Here is a 21,958-nt window from a genome sequence, read left to right on the forward strand (position 1 = left end):
GTTTTCTATCAGGAGCACAAAGAGCCATTGAAGTGGGTTTGTTCTGCTACTTCCCCTCTCCGGCCTCACACAGACCAGAGCCCTCCTCTATGGACCCTGGGCCTGGTCCTCTATGTTCATACAGATAGGTCCACACAGAGTAGCAGCTGCATGGACTACAGCCCTGGCTGTGAAGTGTGACGTTTGAATCTGGTGTTATAAATTCTGTGGTACTTTAGACATTGGAGCCCCCTGTATTGGGGTTCCCAATGGGTTACCTGTAGGGCAGTTTTCGAAAGTATTAGGTAATACTGCTCAGGAATTTAGAGTCCCTATAACTGCTTTTATACCCCAAAAAGCAATCGTCTCTGAGCTGTTCAGCATCTCCCATCCTCTGCACCCCTGCCTGGCACCCTACTCCTCCTACCACCCGCCAGAACTCTTACAGACAGTGGATGAGAAAGGCAGGGGTGGACAGAGGAGGTGTGCGAGATGGGTGGGTGGGGGGGTTCTAAAAGGCAGTGGCTTAAACTGCAGCGTCCTGCTCATTCTGTCCCGTCAACCAGCGCTCTTTCTGTCTTTCATTCCTTATGTATTTTTCTTTGTCTTCTCTTCTTCCCCCAGAGAGAACGTTATATGCGTGCGCAGTGATGTTCACGAGCCTACGAACACAAAGCTAACAACAGCCCGTTTTGACCATCTCTCTTTGGATTCATCCTTTCACTCTTCAAGGTTGTCGGAAAACAAACGTCGTCGTTCGTTTAACGAGACAGTCCGCGGCCGGGCTTTGACAGAGCCCTCTGCGGTGTGACCTTCCACAGTGCAGCTCTTGCTGCCTCTGCCTCTTTGTCATGTGATGATGAATTGCAACAGCAGGCCAGTGGGTTTGTCCATTCTATGACGACCAACAGAGTCCAGGGAGACTGCTTACGTCTTTGTGGCTGAAAACAGGTGGATCTGTTGTCATCAGTGGAATAATACGGGACTGTAAAAGATTGGATGAATCATTTAGAATACTTCCTGGAGGTGGTGGGTGGGGAGACAAAAAGGAAATGGAAGGAAGGAAGAAACGTAGGGATGGGTTGGGATTGTGTGTGTGTGTGTGTGTGTGTGTATTATCCATTATTTTACACAAGACCAGAGGAGGTGTGGGGGCAATCTTCAGAAGAGCGTCTTGTCCTGAAGCTCCAGCAGAGGAGCAGGGGAAGGATCAGAAACATATTTGTTCTCACTCTCTGTGAGAGTGTTCTGAACCCTGTCCCACGCCACAGTTAAACCCAGCCGTTTCGGTATCATCTTTCACACACGTTGTTCCCCACTGGGTGTTTTTTCTCGGTCCGTTTGGCATCTTTGTTTTATCATGTTGATTACCCCTCTCTCAAGCTGTGATTTGGGTTCCAGTTGTACCAGTGCCATTTTGGGTTAGTATGTCTTGCCCTTTCTTGGCTCTCTTTCCGCCAAGCTGTAAAACATCCCAAGTTGACAGTTTACAATTTACATGTTTTTTCCGTTGCTATGTTTGTCCAGGTTGCCATGATGCATTTCTGTAGTTATGAATCACACACCTGTTCATTGGAGGTGTTCCAGACATTATCAATGGTTACAGTGTTTACTTCCACTGCATTCCTGCTCTTGAATTGGCCTGTAGATGTGCTGATTGTACATGAGGGCGTGACATTCCCTGGATTACTTCATGTTTAGAGAGTTCCGGGGTTGTTGATAAGGGTGAATATTTAGTTACTATGAGGTCTTAGCGCAACATGTCACCTCTTCACCCTCCCTTACAAATCACATGGTTGAACGGCGTGCTACAGGGGTGTGTATCACTGACCGTGCCAGGCGTGTCTGTCTGTCTACAGGCCTTATGAATTCCACTTCCCTGATCAAATGAATAATTGACCAACCACATTTCTGGTTTCCAGGGTTACCTTTGGCTTTTTGCGCAATGGCAGGTGATGCGTTGATCTCTGCCGTGATAGGGCTGGAGGAAGGGCGGGGCTTCGGCATAGCTTGGTGGATAGGTTTTGTGTAGGATTTTGGGGGGCAGGGAAAATCCTGCTCTCAACATACCGGAGGTTAACACTTCAACAATCCAATCACTTGAGCCAGGTGAGGAGTTTCTGCTGGGGAAAACAGGGGCAGGGGAGGACAGGGGAGAAGAGGAGGGAGACTAGTCAAAACGAGCTTCTGTCAGAGGATAAGTATAGGAGGTAGATTGGGCTCTGTTTTTCCCATGGGACCACTCAGTGCCCCTGTGTTTGGTAAAACTGCAGAGTACTTATACAGTATCTGTGGGATTGAAGGGGTGACAAGACAGAGTAATCAATCACTATAGGCACCTTTCATCTCTGTCGCCTATCTTACTTCCTGTGTGTGTGTGTGTGTGTGTGTGTGTGTGTGTGTGTGTGTGTGTGTGTGTGTGTGTGTGTGTGTGTGTGTGTGTGTGTGTGTGTGTGTGTGTGTGTGTGTGTGTGTGTGTGTGTGTGTGTACGCCTACATGATTTGGGCTCCCGAGTGGCGCAGCGGTCTAAGGCACTGCATCTCAGTGCTAGAGGCGTCACTGTATCACAATTGGCACAGCGTCGTTAGGGCTTGGCCGGGGTAGGCCGTCATTGTAAATAAGAATTTGTTCTTAACTGACTTGACTAGTTAAATAAAATATTTTAGTAAAAATTGTGTACGTGCGCTAACACAGGTGAGGCCCACCCCAATAACACAGTCGCAGTCGGCATTCCAATTCATCCCAAAGGTGTTTGGTGGGGTTGAGGTCAGGGCTCTGTGCAGGCCAGTCAGGTTCTTTCACACCGATCTCGTTGCTTCCAGAGGCAGCTTGGAACTCGGTAGTGAGTGTTGCAACCAAGGACAGAGTATTTTTACACGCTACACGCTTCAGCACTCGGTGGTCCCGTTCTGTGAGTTTGTGTGGCCTACCACTTCGCGGCTGAGCCGTTGTTGCTGCTAGACGTTTCCACTTCACAATAACAGCACTTACAGTTGACCGGGGCAGCTCTAGCAGGGCAGAAATTTGACAAACTGACTTGTTGGAAAGGTTGCATCTTATGACTGTGCCACGTTGAAAGTCACTGAGCTCTTCAGTAAGGTCATTCTACTGACAATGTTTGTCTATGGAGATTTCATATCTGTGTGCTCGATTTTATACACCTGTCAGTAACAGGTGCGGCTGAAATAGCCAAATCCAATCATTTGAGTGGGTGCCAATATACTTTGTGTATATAGTGTAAGTCAATAAGTCATTGCTTTTTTTTGTGTGTGTGCGTGCGTGCATTTGTGTGTGTGTGTGTGTGTGTGTGTGTGTGTGTGAGAGATAACGAGGGACAGAGACAAGTCTCGAGGGACAGAGAGAGAGAAACATGTCCCTCCCCTAATGTACGTGTGCAAGACTGTATGCATCATGCATGTGTGAGTGTATGCATTACAGTATAACATACAGGTAACTGCCAAAATAAAGGAAACACTTGAGTAAATGAGGGATACAAAGTATATTGAAAGCAGGTGTTCCACACAGTTGTGGTTCCTGAGTTAATTAAACAATTAACAACCCATCATGCTTATGTATAAAAATGCTGGGCAGGCCATTATTTTGGCTACCATGACTAATTATTTTTACATTTAACTAGGCAAGTCAGTTAAGAACAAATTCTTATTTATAATGACGGCCTACCTGGGAACAGTGGGTTTATTGCTTTGTTAAGGGGCAGAACAACCGATTTTTACCTTGTCAGCTCAGGGATTTGATCTAGCAACCTTCCGGTTACTGGCCCAACACTCTAACCACTAGGCTACCTGCCACCCTGATAGGATGACATTGTCCCCATCCACAGGGCATGAGTGGTCACTCATTCCCTGAGTGACCACTCAGCTGCCAGTTGCCAGCTGCCAGTTGAGGACTTGTGAGGCGTCTGTTTCTCAACTGTTTGCTCAGTTGTGCACCGGGGCCTCCTACTCCTCTTTCTATTCTGGTTAGACACAGTTTGTGCTGTTCTGTGAAGGGAGTAGTACACAGCGTTGTACGAGATCTTCAGTTTCTTGGCAATTTCTCGCAGGGAATAGCCTTCATTTCTCAGAACAAGAATAGACTGGCAAGTTTCAGAAGAAAGTTCTTTGTTTATAGCCATTTTGAGCCTGTAATTGAACCCACAAATGCTGATGCTCCAGATACTCAACTAGTCTAAAGAAGGCCAATTATTTTGCTTCTTTAAGCAGAACAACAGTTTTCAGCTGTGCTAACATAAATGCAAAAGGGTTTTCTACTGATCAATTAGCCTTTTAAAATTATAAACTGGGATTAGCTAACACAACGTGCCATCGGAACACAGGGGTGATGGTTGCTGATAATGGTATTCTGTACGCCTATGTCGAAATTCCATAAAAAATCTGCCGTTTCCAGCTATAATAGTCATTTACAACATTAACAATGTCTACACTGTATTTCTGATCAATTTGATGTTATTTTAATGGACAAAAAAATTTGCTTTTCTTTCAAAAACAAGGACATTTCTAAGTGACCCCAAACTTTTGAGCAGTCGTGTATAAATAAATATATATGTCTCTCCGTGTCACGTCCTGACCAGTAAAAGGGGTTATTTGTCATTGTAGTTTGGTCAGGGGGTGTTTGTTTTGTGTGTTTCGGTGTTTTTGGGTTTAGGTTCTATGTTATCTATTTCTATGTTTATATCTAGTTTTCTATTTCTATGTTGGGTTTTTGGCAATGACCTCCAATTAGAGGAAGCTGGTTGTCGTTGTCTCTAATTGGAGTCCATAATTAGTTGTGTTTGTTTTACTTGTGTTTTGTGGGTGGGAATTTTCTGTATAGCCTGTGTGCCTTATGGAACTGTTTCGTCATTTTGTTTATTTTGTTTAAGTGTTATCTTTAAATAAATGAAGAAGATTAGCACTATACCCGCTGTGCCTTGGTCCAATCCTTACGACGCCCGTGACACTCTGTCTCTCTCCCTTTCCTCTCCTTGTCACTCTCTCTCTCTCTCTCTTTCTCTCTCAATTCAATTAAATTCAGTAGACTTTATTGATATGGCAAGTTAAATTACTTACATTGTCAAAGTATATATATAACAAAAAATTGTGAGACCAACAGCAATAAGGCATCAATAGTAGTAGTGGAAATGTGATTATCATTAACAGCAACTACAACAACAATATTAATGAGAATAACAATACATTAAAGCAATAGCAGTAGACCCGTCTCAACATGACTGAGAAGCCACATGACAGGATATGAACTCCAAAACAAAACCAAAATGGGAAATGTTATTGGCATTACAATGCACTTTTCACCGGCTGTCCCTCATGTTGTGGCAGGAGGACACACATTTTGGCTTTTCACCCAATAAATATGTCATTTTTCCTCATGTTTTTATAGTTTCAAATTCTTTGTACTGAATGATAGTTTTGGGAAATAAATATTGTCTTAGGTCTGAGTATTTATCACAGTGTAATAGATAATGCAACTATATCTCTACTGCTCTCCTGGAGCAGAGTGAGCACAGCCTGTCCTCTCTGGGCAGCCAGGTTTAACTGTGACGACCGGTCTCTATAGACAGACTGTGCTCACTGAGTCTGTACCTAGTCAGTGTTTTCCTCAGTGTTCTGTCTGTCACAGTGGTCAGACAGACTGACACCATGTACTGTCTGTTTAGAGACAAATAGCATTGAAGTTTATTTTGATTTTCTGTTGTCTTTCCAATAGGTGATTTTATATTTTTCTTTTTGATTTGTCCTGAGATTCTGTGGAGTTGGTTTGGAGTTGGGTTAGTGAACTGAGCCTCAGAACCAGACTGACGGAGAGGGGACTCTTCTCTTGTTTCATCTCTTGACATTGTAGAGCTGTGTGATGAAATGTTTTGGGGTTGTTTGTTTTTAGATGGTTGTAAAATTTGATTTCTCTTTTTTCTATTCGAATAAGGAGGGGGTATTGGCCCAATTCTGCTCTGCATGCGTTATTTGGAGTTTTTCATTACACATGAAATACAGTTTTGAAAAACTCTGCATGCATTATTTCGATTGGATGTTTGTCCCATTTGGTAAATTCATCCTTAGAGAGTGGACCCCATTCTTCGTATGGCAGCGAAGTATGGGGTCCACACTCTAATGATGAATTTACCAAATGGGCAATTGGTTCTGTAACTGATTGGAAAACTTTGAGCCAGATTCTAATTGGAATTTCAATTTCAATGTTCCTTTTAATGGCACAGAATGCTGTTCTTGCTTTCTCTCAGCTCATTCACAGCCATGTGGAAGCTTCCTTTGTTACTCATATTTAGTCCTAGATACGTGTAGTTTTTGGTGTGTTCTAATAGAACTCTCTCTCTCTCTCTCTCTCTCTCTCTCTCTCTCTCTCTCTCTCTCTCTCTCTCTCTCTCTCTCTCTCTCTCTCTCTCTCTCTCTCTCTCTCTCTCTCTCTCTCTCTCTCTCTCTCTCTCTCTCTCTCCCACTGTCTGAAGATGGAGGCTACTGCTGCGTGTCTTTTATAAATGCAGAATTGTCCCAGTACCCTTCTCAGCCCACACACAGGAGCTGAGCAGCATTTAATGAAGGAAACGCCGTAACTAAGTGTCTGTGTGTCTGTGTTTTGTATATGTGTGTGCGCGTGTGGTAGCATTTGAAGAGCGTTCAGTCAGTGTGTGTGTCATAGGAGTATTGGGGGACTGTTTATCGGATGCGTCAGATGTCTACATGCATACGTATCTCTGCACCACATTACTTTGTCGTTGACATTTTCCCTAAATGTACACGTCCTACCAAGGCACTGATATTATAGTATAGTTACATTGCTCAAGTAAACATCAACCAAGGCTTTAAAACAGTGTTATGCCAATTTGTTGTCATGCGGGAACATCATCCATGATCCATCTCTTCCTCTCCTAATCAGTACCCTGTGTGTGTTGTCTTTAGTTGGGATGCATCTCATCACTGAGCCCCAGAGACCTTGAGGGAGCTGCCGTGAGCAGGGAGTTCTGAGACCCAGGCAGGCAGGCAGCCCAGTGGATCATTTTCTGCACTCGCAGCATCCTCCAAGCTGCTGCCCTCAGCTAATGGGGTTCTGAATTCATTAAAAAAAATCCGCTTCAATGTATGTGTGCAAGTGTATGTGCGTGCGGGTCTGTCTGTGGACATGTTTAACTATACTTGTGGGGACCAACTGGGGACATTTTGCCGGTCCACACAAGGAAAAATGCTATTTGCAGGGGGGTTAGGGTTAGAATTAGTGTTAGGGTTAGAATAAGGGTTAGGGGTTAAAGATTAGGGTTAGGAGCTAGGGTTAGGTTTAGGGTTAATGTTAGGTTTTGCGGTTAGGGTTATGTTTATGGTGTGTGTGTGTGTGTGTGTGTGTGTGTGTGTGTGTGTGTGTGAATGCGTGTGTGTCTGTGTGTGCGTGCGTGCATATAAGCAGCAGAGCTGACCTCCTTTCTGAGGCTGCCTCCTCCACTGAATATTCTTGCTTCCGACAGCACAACAATCTGCCCCAGAATGCTAACAACAACAGCCCTTAAAACACTTATCAAGGACCCCTACGATACAAATAGCATCTCTCACCACTTATCTGCCTGTCCCACAGCTACGCTAGTAGTCTACCAGTCTCACCTCCGTACCTATCTCTCTCCATATGACAGACAGGCAGACAGACAGGCAGCCAGGCAGACAGACACCCTGACATAGGTAGCCAGACAGGAGTTGGCGAGGCAGGCTAGCCAGGCCTGGTCCAGGGTCAGCTCCTCTGGGGGCCGCCTCAGCGTCTGTCTGCAGGGTGGTCCTAAGCGAGCCGACGTCAGATGCTGCTGTGTGGCAATGGACACAGCCCTGATGGTTGTGTGTGTGTGGGCATGCGTGCGTGTGTGTGTGGGTGCTTCATTACAAAGATGACCACCCTGACAAATCACCAGAATGATTGATAGGATCGTTTTGGGTGCTTAGGGCCCCTGAGCTCATTGGTTTGGCTGATTGAGGTCTTCGTTAAATTAGAGCAGCAGTAGAATAGAGGGGGACAAGGGGGGTGGAGGAGGGGGAGAGCAGAGCAGAGCAGTTCAACAGGCCAGAGCAGCCTTCCCCCATCGCGTCTCTGAACTTGCAGGGCTGCTGTAGATCTTGGGTTCTGTCTCTGTTTTGTTTTCCCTGCTTGAAGATATTTGATTGGTGTGTTGACGGGGCAGGGGGTGTCTGAGGGATGCAGTAGTGCAGCAGGGGTACAGAGACCCCCCACTCACTGTTTCTGTTTTAGACATACTCTGGGTTGTGTTTCTGCGACTGTAGGAACTAACTCGGACACACACAGTTGATGTTGGGAGAGCTGCTACCAGGACCTCTGGATGTGTGTGTGTGTGTCAGCAAGGCTGACAGATTTTGAAATAATGATCTAATTATTTCACATTTAAGGTTTTTTTAGCCCACAAGTCAAGATCCTGAATGAAAACAAACCATGTTCACAATGTTTATTTGGCTTTGCTACTTATGTGCTTCTGATTGGCAGGGACAAATTTTCCCATAACACACGCTGTGCCAAGTGACTCTACTACCATCATTATTTAATCCTGAGAAGGTGGCGGATTCAGAGTATTCATTACTTTCATATAACAACAACCATAAAGTACAGTGTATAATCAAGTTTAGAAGCAAATGGCAACTTTTTGGACAAGTTACAGGGAAAGGGGAAGGAAATGTTGTTTTTGTCGCACTGCTTTGCTTTATCTTGGCCAGGTCGCAGTTGTATATGAGAACTTGTTCTCAACTGGCCTACCTGGTTAAATAAAGGTGAATAAAAAAAAAAAAAAAAAATGAATGTCAGAGTTGTCAGATGTAGCAAATATTTCAGGAAGACAAGGTGAAGTAACATTAATGAAGAAGGTCTCCCATTAGTGCCTAGTACTTCCCTGCTATCTGCCCTCCTTTCTTCCCCCTCACTCCCTTGTACCCTTCCACCTTCCTCCCCTCACCCTCCTCACGTGCAGGGTTGGGTAGGTTACTTTCTAAATGTAATCTGTTACAGTTACTAGTTACCTGTCTAAAACTGTAATCAGTAATGTAACTTTTGGATTACCCAAACTCAGTAGCGTAATCTGACCACATTCCGTTACTTTTAGATTACTTTCCCCTTAAGAGGCATTAAAAGAAGACAAAAATGTATTTTACCAATTGAACCACATCTATTGCAGGATAAAATAATGTTAAAGTTTACATAGCTGGCCAGATATGGATGTTCAATTGTACTTTATGGATAAAGTATGGGCAAAGTGGGTAATCATATTGTATGTAGTAGAAAGTGATGGGTTAGAAGAAGCCTACATACAGTGAGGAAAAAAGTATTTGATCCCCTGCTGATTTTGTATGTTTGCCCACTGACAAAGAAATGATCAGTCTATAATTTTAAAGGTAGGTTTATTTGAACAGTGAGAGACAGAATAACAACAAAAAAATCCAGAAAAACGCATGTCAAAAATGTTATAAATTGATTTGCATTTTAATGAGGGAAATAAGTATTTGACCCCCTCTCAATCAGAAAGATTTCTGGCTCCCAGGTGTCTTTTATACAGGTAACGAGCTGAGATTAGGAGCACACTCTTAAAGGGAGTGCTCCTAATCTCAGTTTGGTACCTGTATAAAAGACACATGTCCACAGAAGCAATCAATCAATCAATCAGATTCCAAACTCTCCACCATGGCCAAGACCAAAGAGCTCTCCAAGGATGTCAGGGACAAGATTGTAGACCTACACAAGGCTGGAATGGGCTACAAGACCATCGCCAAGCAGCTTGGTGAGAAGGTGACAACAGTTGGTGCGATTATTCGCAAATGGAAGAAACTCAAAAGAACTGTCAATCTACCTCGGCCTGGGGCTCCATGCAAGATCTCACCTCGTGGAGTTGCAATGATCATGAGAACGGTGAGGAATCAGCCCAGAACTACACGGGAGGATCTTGTCAATGATCTCAAGGCAGCTGGGACAATAGTCACCAAGACAACAATTGGTAACACACTACGCCGTGAAGGACTGAAATTCTGCAGCATCCGCAAGGTCCCCCTGCTCAAGAAAGCACATATACATGCCCGTTTGAAGTTTGTCTATGAACATCTGAATGATTCAGAGGACAACTGGTGAAAGTGTTGTGGTCAGATGAGACCAAAATGGAGCTCTTTGGCATCAACTCAACTCGCCGTGGTAGGAGGAGGAGGAATGCTGCCTATGACCCCAAGAACACCATCCCCACCGTCAACCATGGAGGTGGAAACATTATGCTTTGGGGGTGTTTTTCTGCTAAGGGGACAGGACAACTTCCACGCATCAAAGGGACGATGGACGGGGCCATGTACCGTCAAATCTTGGGTGAGAACCTCCTTCCCTCAGCCAGGGCATTGAAATTGGATCGTGGATGGGTATTCAAGCATGACAATAACCCAAAACACACGGCCAAGGCAACAAAGGAGTGGCTCAAGAAGAAGCACATTAAGGTCCTGGAGTGGCCTAGCCAGTCTCCAGACCTTAATCCCATAGAAAATCTGTGGAGGGAGCTGAAGGTTCGAGTTGCCAAACGTCAGCCTCGAAACCTTAATGACTTGGAGAAGATCTACAAAGAGGAATGGGACAAAATCCCTCCTGAGATGTGTGCAAACCTGGTGGCCAACTACAAGAAACGTCTGACCTCTGTGATTGCCAACAAGGGTTTTGCCACCAAGTACTAAGTCATGTTTTGCAGAGGGATCAAATAATTATTTCCCTCATTAAAATGCAAATCAATTTCTAACATTTTTGACGTGCTTTTCTGGATTTTTTTGTTGTTATTCTGTCTCTCACTGTTCAAATAAACCTACCATTAAAATTATAGACTGATCATTTCTTTGTCAGTGGGCAAACGTACAAAATCAGCAGGGGATCAAATACTTTTTTTCCTCACTGTATGTAGGCTTCTTCTAACCCATCACTTTCTACTACATACAATATGATTAAATAATATATTTTAGACCGAGTGGCGCAGCGATCGAAGGCACATCTCAGTGCTAGAGGCGTCACTACAGAACCTGGTTCGATTCCAGATTGGATCACAAGTGGCCGTTATTGGGAGTCCCATAGGGCGGTGCACAATTGGCCCTGCGTCCTCCGGGTTAGGGTTTGGCCGGGGTAGGCCGTCATTGTAAATAAGAATTTGTTCTTAACTGACTTGCCTAGTTAAATAAAAGTTAAATTAAAATAAATACCTTTACATTAAAAACCAAAGTCTATCAGAATTCCAGTCATTCCAATAAATGTTACACCCCTTGATCTTCAAGAATAGGACTTGGAAATATGAAAGTATAGATTAGCCAAATTGTTTTACCTGAGCATGACCCCAAAACTAAGGACTTATTATCCAGCCCTACTCTGTTTATGATTTTGTTGTCATGGAGGACTGATTGGACTCATTGATTCGAGTTGAAAAATAAATGCTGGGCTCATGGAATGACATGCTTTGAGCACTACTAAAAAGTGCTATTTACTAGTGAAAAATGAATGCCATATGTTGCATTTGCTATAGGCCTATTGTTTACCTTTTTGTTGGTGACACTTTGATATCTTGATAATATGCAGCTGTTTAAAGGGCAAATCCACAGACAAAACAGTAACAAAACGGCCGCCCCGCCTTTGGTAAAAAGCTGAGGGATGGGCATGGAGAAATGTAACCACTCTCAGATTAATAGACAGAGCTATGAATACAAGGACTGACCATCCATGATATCAACATTATTGTTTTAACCATGTTATGAGGCTATAAGGTGTTTGTTGACATTTACAATGTTTACTAACATTGGACAAAAACAAGCTCAAACAAGCTCAATGTAACGGCTGTCGTCTGAAGAAGTGGACCAAGGTGCAGCGGAGTTAGTGTTCATTATTAGAATTTAATATCAACAACATGAACACTATACAAAACAAGAAAAGAGTAAACCGACAGCAAACAGTCCTGTCTGGTACAAAACACTGACAGAAACAATTACCCACAAAACCCAAAGGAAAAACATGCTCCTTATGTGTGACTCCCAATCAGCGGCAACGAGCTTCAGCTGTGCCTGATTGGGAGCCACACACGGCCCAAAACAAAGAAATACCAAAACCTAGAAAAAGGAACATAGAACGCCCACCCAATGTAACACCCTGGCCTAACCAAAATAAAGAACAAAAAACCCCTCTCTATGGCCAGGGCGTTACACTCAAGTCCAAAAATGGATGTAGCAACTACAGCTTGCCCCTTTACGTCTATCAAGAGTGAGCGAGTTTGAGCATGTGTCCATTAGGCCTATGGATAAAACATTTTTATCAGCATGAAATAGACTGAGCAATAAAAGTCCCACTTTAATTATATAGGCTGGAATCCCCACCGTGCACTTGTTGCAAGAGTACATTTTTAACTGGCTGTCCACTGGTTTCAAAAACAATGATTGATAGGCAGCTTAAACTTCTTGAATTCAACCATTATTGGGTTCAAATACACATCTAGATTTGTGAAGAGCCATCCACAACAACCACAATTCGTAAGGCGCAAATAGCTAAATGAGAGAACAGCAGTGTGATTCACATCGATGCGCTATGTAGATATCAATAATAAGCGATGTCCGTATCGCCGTAGACTACACCACAGCTGTCGTCCTTACCGCCAAGCCGACAGCAGTCGTACCATTGGAAGACATAGCTTGGAGTGTAGCCTACAAAGCTTATTCCTGCTCTTTTCCTGCTATCCATCAAACACATTTGACGTGTCATCATAGTGGTCTCTGACTTGTGGTCAGACTCGCTCAGGTGGAACAAACTTAAACTTGCGCCTTTTTTCAGTGCTGATTTGAATGTCATTGAGAAAATGTTTTTCGTAAACCTCCTTTCTGAATTGAAGAGTAATCCTAGTTTTTCAAAAGTATCTGTAATCTAATTACAATATTTTAGCTGTAACGTAACGGATTAAAGTTACCGTTTTTTTGTAATCCCTTACAAGTGACGGATAACATGTAATCTGTTACTCCCCAACCCTGCTCCTGTGTCATGGTGAGGCTCTACCTGCAGGTTGCTGGTTGTTGCAGTTCTGGTGAAGCACAAGAGGTCACATCTCACCCCAGAGGTCAAAGCCCGCCCCTGGCAGCTGGGGAAGGAGGACCTGTATCATCAGTCAGCAGACATTTCATAAAGGTGCTTGTCGTGATGGGTACACATATGCAGGCAAAGACACATACCGTAGATTCACTCAGGGTACATATGCACACACACACATAAGAACACACACACACGGACATACACACACTGACACACACACACACACACATGCATGCACAAGTGCACACACACGTTTGTTTTACTATCCTTGTGTGGACCAAACAATTGATTCCCATTCAAAATCCTATTTTCCCTAACCCTAACCCTCATTCCTAACCCTAACCTTAAACTTAACCCCAAACCCTAAACCTAACCCTAACTCCTAACCCTAAACTGAACCCTAATTGTAACCCTAACCCTAATTGTTCCTTGTGGGGACTGGCGAAATGTCCCCGCAATCGGCCTTGTTTTGCTATCCTTATGAGGACTTCTGGTTCCCACAAGGATAGTAAAACCAAAAACACACACACCGTTATCCTTCATTCAGGCATCAGGATAACTGGTATGGCTAAAGTCACCACATGATCTGGTTTTATGATGATTCGATTTCCAGATGCATGCTCCTTTTTCCCACTTCCCCTGCAAGACGTTAGATGTCTAGATGTTTCCAATTACAGTAAAACAAGACAGGTTTTAATAAGTTAATATGAAATACAGAATTTGTCATATCATTTATATAATTTCTCTTTGGTACTGACATTTTTATCGTGTCTGTCTCAATCACTTTTGGTATTTCCACTCTCTCTAGAATTTCACATTTCCCTTCTGCTCTCTTCCTTCCTCAATTCACAAATTCTCTAATTTCCCCAATCACTCTCCCCTCCCTACATCTCTCCTCTCTTCGATTATCCCTTCATCTCCCATCCCTCACTCTGACCCCTTGGACTATGTGTCCTCTGGAGCTGTGGTCAGTGAAAATGGTATAATCATGGACATATAATTCCCACTGGTTCACCCATCACCTACCTATTGACCTGAATGGGAATGCCCTTCTAGGAATTCTACTTCTATGCAACATTGCCATATTGCCTTAGAGCTGTGGCCTGTGCCCTGTGGTGAGTTGTGCTCCTCGTCGTACTCAGTGGCATTTACAGAATATGATATAATAAGATGATGAGTTCTACTTCCTATCGCTATCAGGAGCAGTGGCCCACGCCCTGGTACATTCCTCAGGCTCAGAGCCCTGTCTGTCCTGGCTGCCTGGCTGGCTTGCTGCTCCTTTCTATTTTTAAATGTCCTTCAGGAGCTGGATACAAAGACTGGTGCGGCATCCATATTATGAAGGCAGTTGTCTTACAAAACTCCTTCAGTTTTCTGCTGTCAGTCGGACGAAAAGGCCTCAGGCAAACTCTAACTCAGGCTTCCTTATATGGATGCCGTAAACTTTATAGAAACGGAGATATGTCCCGCTGGCTGAGCTGGGGGTCAAGCCAGTGGGTGTTCCATTCTTCTGCCAGCTATCTGAGATCTAAACGGTCTCCATTGTGTGATTTTACTACGATCTCATCAGTGATCAGCGATACTGTATGTGCTAAACACACTAGTATTATTCAAATCAAGATGGGTGCACATACTTAGAGACCCATGATTGTTTTCCGATGCAAAGACAGAAACACAAAAAAATATATACAGTACAGAGTAGGCCAATAGACAAATGCAGACGCATGGACACCCCAAAAAAGTTCAGCAGCCACACACACACCGCACCACAAACAGTTCTCTCCTGCTGCTACGCATTGGGAGTAATGATTTTAAATGGTCAATTGCAGAGCAGCCTCTGCGTTCGTGATAACGGGGGAAGTGTTTTGAATGAACTGAGCTGGACTGGGATGTTTGTTGTGGTTTTAGGGTCACGAGAAGGAGCAGAGAGGGAGTGTGTGTGTGACAGATTAGATTTAGTTTGTATGTGTGTGACAGTTTTGTATAAGTTAAAGTATGCAAGAATAAGTGCAGGGGCTGGCCCTGAGTAGCTAGCCGAGCCAGTCAACCAGCAGAGGGTCTGATTACAGTCAGAAAAACCACAACAAATGGAGGTGGTCAGACTCCCAGATGTTACTGGGAAATTACAGAACTCCATCCTGCTGTCATCCTCCTCTCCTCTCCTCTCCTCTCCCCCTTTCCGCTTCTAGGGAGAGTGAGTGAGCAGTAAGAGCCAGGAGGATTGCGTGCCTACAATGGATCTTCTGCCAGTGCACGGTCAGCACTGATGAGGTGCTGTGGTGTCTTGAGAATGTATAAGCTTTACACACACACACACACACACACACACACACACACACACACACACACACACACACACACACACACACACACACACACACACACACACACACACACTGTATAGGCTATGTGTAGAGCATACAAACATACTCACTCACCCCAACCTACGCACTAGGGAACTTTGAGCTCTCGACATCCTTACAAACTTTTTATAGCAACCCACCATTGAGCAACGTCAACCATATTGAGCAATGCTTTAGTGACATTCAATTTCCAGGTGTTTTTCTAAACTGCTGTCTTTTTCGAGAAACAAATTCTGAGAAATCCCATGTGTTTCCATGCCTGTTTCTCCTCTGGTGTTTGTGAGGAGTTTCACTTCCCATCCCTCAGTCTCTCTACTCATCACAACTCACCTCCCATCCCTCGGTCTCCCTACCCATCACAACTCACCTCCCATCCCTCGGCCTCTCCACCCATCACAACTCACCTCCCATCCCTCGGTCTCTCTACCCATCACAACTCACCTCCCGTCCCTCGGTCTCTCTACCCATCACACCTCCCATCCCTCGGTCTCTGTTCCCATCACATCTCACCTCCCGTCCCTCGGTCTCTCTACCCATCACATCTCACCTCCCATCCCTCGGTCTCTGTACCCATCACATCTCACCTCCCATCCCTCGGTCTCTCTTCCCATCACAACTCACCTTCCTCCCTGTCTCCGTTAGAGTGGAGAGAGATTTACTGCCCCCAAAAAACACAACACATAACACACCCCGTCCCCCATTCCCCCGTCCTCTCACAAACAGACTCACTTCTCTGCCAAAGTCGACTACGAAGGGCTTTATTAGTATGACAGGTTCAGACAAAATAGGGGGAGAGGAAGTGGCCCACTCCATGTGAGTACAGATTAAGTGAGGGGTTGAACATATTTTCTTTCTCTCTCACTCTCTTCTGGCGGTTTTAATTTCCCCAGCAGCTCCAGAAGACACATCCATGTCCCTTTTTCTCCCCCTCTCTGATGACCCTCCCCTCACTCACACACAAACACACCTTTTAATTTGATTTGTTCTCCATATTATTCCTATCTCCAATAAGCTACCTGTGAAAGGGCTAAGAATAGCACACATTAATATATGTAGCTGTAACGGTTGTCCAAAGTAGACCAAGGTGCAGCGTGGTAAGTGTTCATCTTGATATTTATTTTAACTCAGAAATCTTAAACAAAATAATAAACAATGGTAAACGACCGTCACGTCTTGCAGGCTTTACAGAGCAGTACAAAAATAAGATCCCACCACTCAAGGAGGGAAAAAGGGCTGCCTAAGTATGGTTCCCAATTAGAGACAATGATAGACAGCTGCCTCTGATTGGAAACCATACCTGACCAAAACATAGAAATATAAATACATAGAATGCCCACCCCATATCACACCCTGACCTAACTAAACAGAGAAAAATGGCTCTCTCAGGTCAGGGCGTGACAGTAGCCTTAGAAACAAGGTTCATGAAATCAATAACTTGCTAACAGATAACATTCATATACTGGCTATCTCTGAAACTCACTTAGATAATTCATTTCATGATACAGCAGTAGCAATACATGTATATAACATCTACACAAAAGACAGAAATGCCTATGGGAGAGTTTCAGAGCCATATCCCTGTTAAACTTAGAGAGGATCTCATGTCAAATGTTAGTGAAGTGTTGTGGTCGTTCACCTGCCTCATATAAAGCCTCTTCTTTTGGGGTGCTGCTATAAGCCACCAGGTGCTAACAGTCACTATTTGGATAATATGTGTGCAATGGTTGACAGTGTGTGTGATGTTAACAGAGAGGTTTATTTTCTGGGTGACCTGAACATTGACTAGTTAGCAACTAGTTGTCCTCTCAAAAGGAAGCTTCTAACTGTGAATAATGCACGTAACATGATCCAGGTTATCACTCAACCAACTAAAGGGCATACCAATAGTGTTAGATCTGTGACATCCACTTGTATAGATCATATCTTTACTAATGCTGAAGAGCTTTGCTCCATAGCAATATCATGTCCCATTGTCTGTAGTGACCATAACATTATGGCAATAACAAGGAAAGTCAAAGGTTAGGCCAAAGTAGTTTACAAGATATTACACAAAATGTTTTCTCAGGACTCTTGTGTTGAAAATGTAAAAATTGTATGTTGGTCTGATGTGTATGTGTCACAAATATCTTCGTCTTCTGACGATAATGCGAAATCGTCATCGGAAAAGGTAGACCAAAACGCAGCAGGTATGTGTATGCTCATTTCGACTTTTATTAGCTACAAAATGAACGTACAAAAATAACAAAACAGAAATAACGATCGACAAAACAGTCTGGCAAAGCATAAGGCTTACACACAGAACAATCACCCACAAATAACAACCACAAACACACCCTAATATATGGGACTCTCAATCAAAGGCAGATAGACAACACCTGCCTTCAACTGAGAGTCCCAACCCCAATCAACACAACATAGAAACACACTCACCAGACTAGACATATAAATACATAAACAGACTATAAACCAAAACCCCGGAAATACTAAATCAAACACCCTTTAACCAAACACACCACCCTGAACCACATAAAACAAATACCCTCTGTCACGTCCTGACCAAACTACAAAACAATTAACCTTATATACTGGCCAGGACGTGACAGTACCCCCCACTTAAACGTGCTACCCCGGAAGCACCTTAACAAAAAAAATAACCCCAAACAATACCCAAAAGAAAAATTCCCCCTTACTAAAGGGAGGGAAGGGAGGGTGGCTGCCGTCAACGACGGCACTGTGCTACACCCCCCCTCCCCAACCCACCTATTTTTGGAGGTGGCTCCGGCTCAGGCCGTTCCAGGCTGTCTGGGCAGTCTGGCAGCTCGGGACAGTCTGGGCAGTCTGGCAACTCCGGCAGTTCAGCGCAGTCTGGCCACTCCGGCAGTTCAGGGCAGTCTGGCCACTCCGGCAGTTCAGGGCAGTCTGGCCACTCCGGCAGTTCAGGGCAGTCTGGCCACTCCGGCAGTTCAGCGCAGTCTGGCCACTCCGGCAGTTCAGCGCAGTCTGGCCACTCCGGCAGTTCAGCGCAGTCTGGCCACTCCGGCAGTTCAGCGCAGTCTGGCCACTCCGGCAGTTCAGCGCAGTCTGGCCACTCCGGCAGTTCAGCGCAGTCTGGCAGTTCAGCGCAGTCTGGCCACTCCGGCAGTTCAGCGCAGTCTGGCCACTCCGGCGACTGTTGACTGGCGGGCAGTTCAGCGCAGTCTGACCACTCCGGCGACTGTTGACTGGCAGGCAGCTCCGACGACTGTTGACTGGCGGGCAGCTCCGACGACTGTTGACTGGCGGGCAGCTCCGACGACTGTTGACTGGCGGGCAGCTCCGACGACTGTTGACTGGCGGGCAGCTCCGACGACTGTTGACTGGCGAGGCTGGGTTTACGCACTTGCAGTTTAGTGCGGGGAGCGGGAACAGGACGAGTCGGACTGGGTGGACGCACTTCCAGGTCCGCACGAGAGACAGGAGCTGGAAACCCAGGGCTATGGAGGCGCACAGCCGGTCTAGATCTTACCTCCTGCACAACCCGCCTTGGCTGGATGGAACTAGTAGCCCTGTACGAGCGGGGTGCTCGTACAGGGCAGACTGGGCTGTGCAGGGGCCTGATGGTAGCCGTGCGTAGAGCGGGAGTTGGGTAGCCTGGTCCTCGGAGGCGTACCGGCGACCAGATGCGCTGCGCAGGCATCCTCCTACCAGGCTGGATGCCCGCTCTAGCACGGCACCTGCGAGGGGCTGGAATAACTCGCACCGGACTGTGCGTGCGTATGGGTGAGAGAGTGCGCTTCTCAGCGAAACATAGCGCTCTCCACCCCATACGCTCCTCCATATAACCACGGGTAGCTGGCTTCCGGCTCTTCCTTCGCCTGGCCAAACTACCCGTGTGCCCCCCCCAAAAAATGTCTTGGGGGTGCCTCTCGTGCTTCTCCCTCAGTGCGTCTCTGGCCTCGTACCATCGCCTCTCCGCCTTGGCTGCCTCAATTTCCCACTGCGGGCGCTGATAATCCCCAGCCTGATGCCAAGGTCCGGCCCCGTCCAGAATTTCCTCCCAAGTCCACTTCTCCCGCCAGTCCAACTCGAACGCCGTCTGCTCCTTCCTCTGCTGCTTGGTCCTTTGGTGGTGGGTGATTCTGTCACAAATATCTTCGTCTTCTGACGATAATGCGAAATCGTCATCGGAAAAGGTAGACCAAAACGCAGCAGGTATGTGTATGCTCATTTCGACTTTTATTAGCTACAAAATGAACGTACAAAAATAACAAAACAGAACTAACGATCGACAAAACAGTCTGGCAAAGCATAAGGCTTACACACAGAACAATCACCCACAAATAACAACCACAAACACACCCTAATATATGGGACTCTCAATCAAAGGCAGATAGACAACACCTGCCTTCAACTGAGAGTCCCAACCCCAATCAACACAACATAGAAACACACTCACCAGACTAGACATAGAAATACATAAACATAGACTATAAACCAAAACCCCGGAAATACTAAATCAAACACCCTTTAACCAAACACACCACCCTGAACCACATAAAACAAATACCCTCTGTCACGTCCTGACCAAACTACAAAACAATTAACCTTATATACTGGCCAGGACGTGACAGTATGAGGAAGTGGATCCAGATGCAGCGCTGGAAGTAGTTGTAAAATTATTCATGTCAATTGCCAACCCTGGGGCGGCAGGGTAGCCTAGGGGTTAGAGCGTTGGACTAGTAACCGAAAGGTTGCAAGTTTGAATCCCTGAGCTGACAAGGTACAAATCTGTCATTCTGCCCCTGAACAAGGCAGTTAACCCACTGTTCCTAGGCCATCATTGAATATAAGAATTTGTTCTTAACTGACTTACCCAGTTAAATAAAGGTAAAATAAAAAACTGTTGACAAGCATGCACCTGTTAAGAAATGTACTGTTATAACTGTTAGAGCCCCCTGGATTGATGATGAATTGAAAAATGTTATGGTTCAAACAGATAATACAAAACAGGTGGCAAACAAGTCAGGCTGCCCAGCTGAAAATTTGTGACTAAACCTAACAAAACGAAGAAGAAGTTATATTACCAAACCAAGATAACTGACATATAACACAATGCAAAAAATACTTTCAAGTACCGTAAATTATACAATGGGCAGAAAACCCAATTCAGCTCAGACACCCATACATACACCACAAGACATGCCAGCAGGGGTCTCTTCATAGTCCCAACGTCCAAAACGAATTCACGACAACTCACAGTATTATACAGAGCCATGATTGCATGGAGCTCCCTTCTATCTCCAATTACTCAAGCAAACAGCAAAATTACCTTTAAAAACAAATGAAACAATATCTCATGGAACGGCTAGGGACTGTGAGGGGACACAAACACACACACACAGAGACACACTAACACACACATTTTGTTGTTGCATTGTTTGTATCATTTTTGTTGTTGTATTGTTTGTATATCGTTGTGTTTTACATTTGTGTGACTGTCCTTGTCCCTCAGTGTATCAGTGTTTTGTTACTTGTCATATTTTGTGTTTTTTTGTGGACCCCAGGAAGAGTAGCTGCTGCTTCTGCAAAAGCTAATGGGGATCCAAATAAACAAAATAAAAATTAACACACACGCTCCTTGAGCTAGCTAGCTCATATAATCACAGGTCAAAGCTCACTGTTAAAGAGAGTGTTCCTGGACTGAAATCAAGACTAGAGCTGCTGGGGAAAGAAAACCGGCAGAAGAGTGCGAGGAGAGAGAAAGAAAGCAATATGGCACCGACAGATAGGCCAGCTCTGCTTCTAGCTCCTAAGCAACTTTGCAGAATTTAGTTTTTTGGTGTGTTATTTCTTACATTATTAGCCCAGGAATTTTTGTGTGTTATTACATACAGCCGAAAATACATTTTGGATATCAGAGTGGCGGTAACTCATCAGCATTACGACTGGGAATACAACTTTCTCGAATTGGATCCTTTGTTCGTACCCCCAGGACAATTAAACTGATTCCAGAGGCAGATCCAAAACACCGCCGGCAGAGAAGAGGTATTCGGAGTGGACTTCTAGTCCGACTCAGGAGGCGCGCACACCATCCACCGCTTCCGAATATATTACTTGCTAATGTTCAGTCTCTGGATAATAAAGTAGATGAGAATCTCCTTCCAGAGAGACATCAGAGATTGTAACATACTCTGTTTCACGGAAACATGGCTCTCTTGGGATAAACTGTCATTGTCCATACAGCCAGCTCAGTACGTCGCGCAGCTCAGTACGTCAGCTCAGTACGTCGCGCAGACAGGAATAAAGAATTCTCTGGGAAGAAGAAAGGCAGGGGTGTATGTTTCATGATTAACTACTCATGGTGTGATTGTGATAACATACAGAAACTCAAGTCCTTTTGTTCACCCGACCTAAAATACCTCACAATTAAATGCCGACCGTATTACCTCCCAAGAGAATTCTCTTTGGTTATAGTCACAGCCGTGTATATTCCCCCTCAAGCCGATACCACGACGACCCTCAAAGAACTTCACTGGACTTTATGCAAACTGGA

This window comes from Salmo trutta, chromosome 28 (genome assembly GCF_901001165.1).
Source record: "Salmo trutta chromosome 28, fSalTru1.1, whole genome shotgun sequence".
Taxonomy (NCBI): Eukaryota; Metazoa; Chordata; class Actinopteri; order Salmoniformes; family Salmonidae; genus Salmo; species Salmo trutta.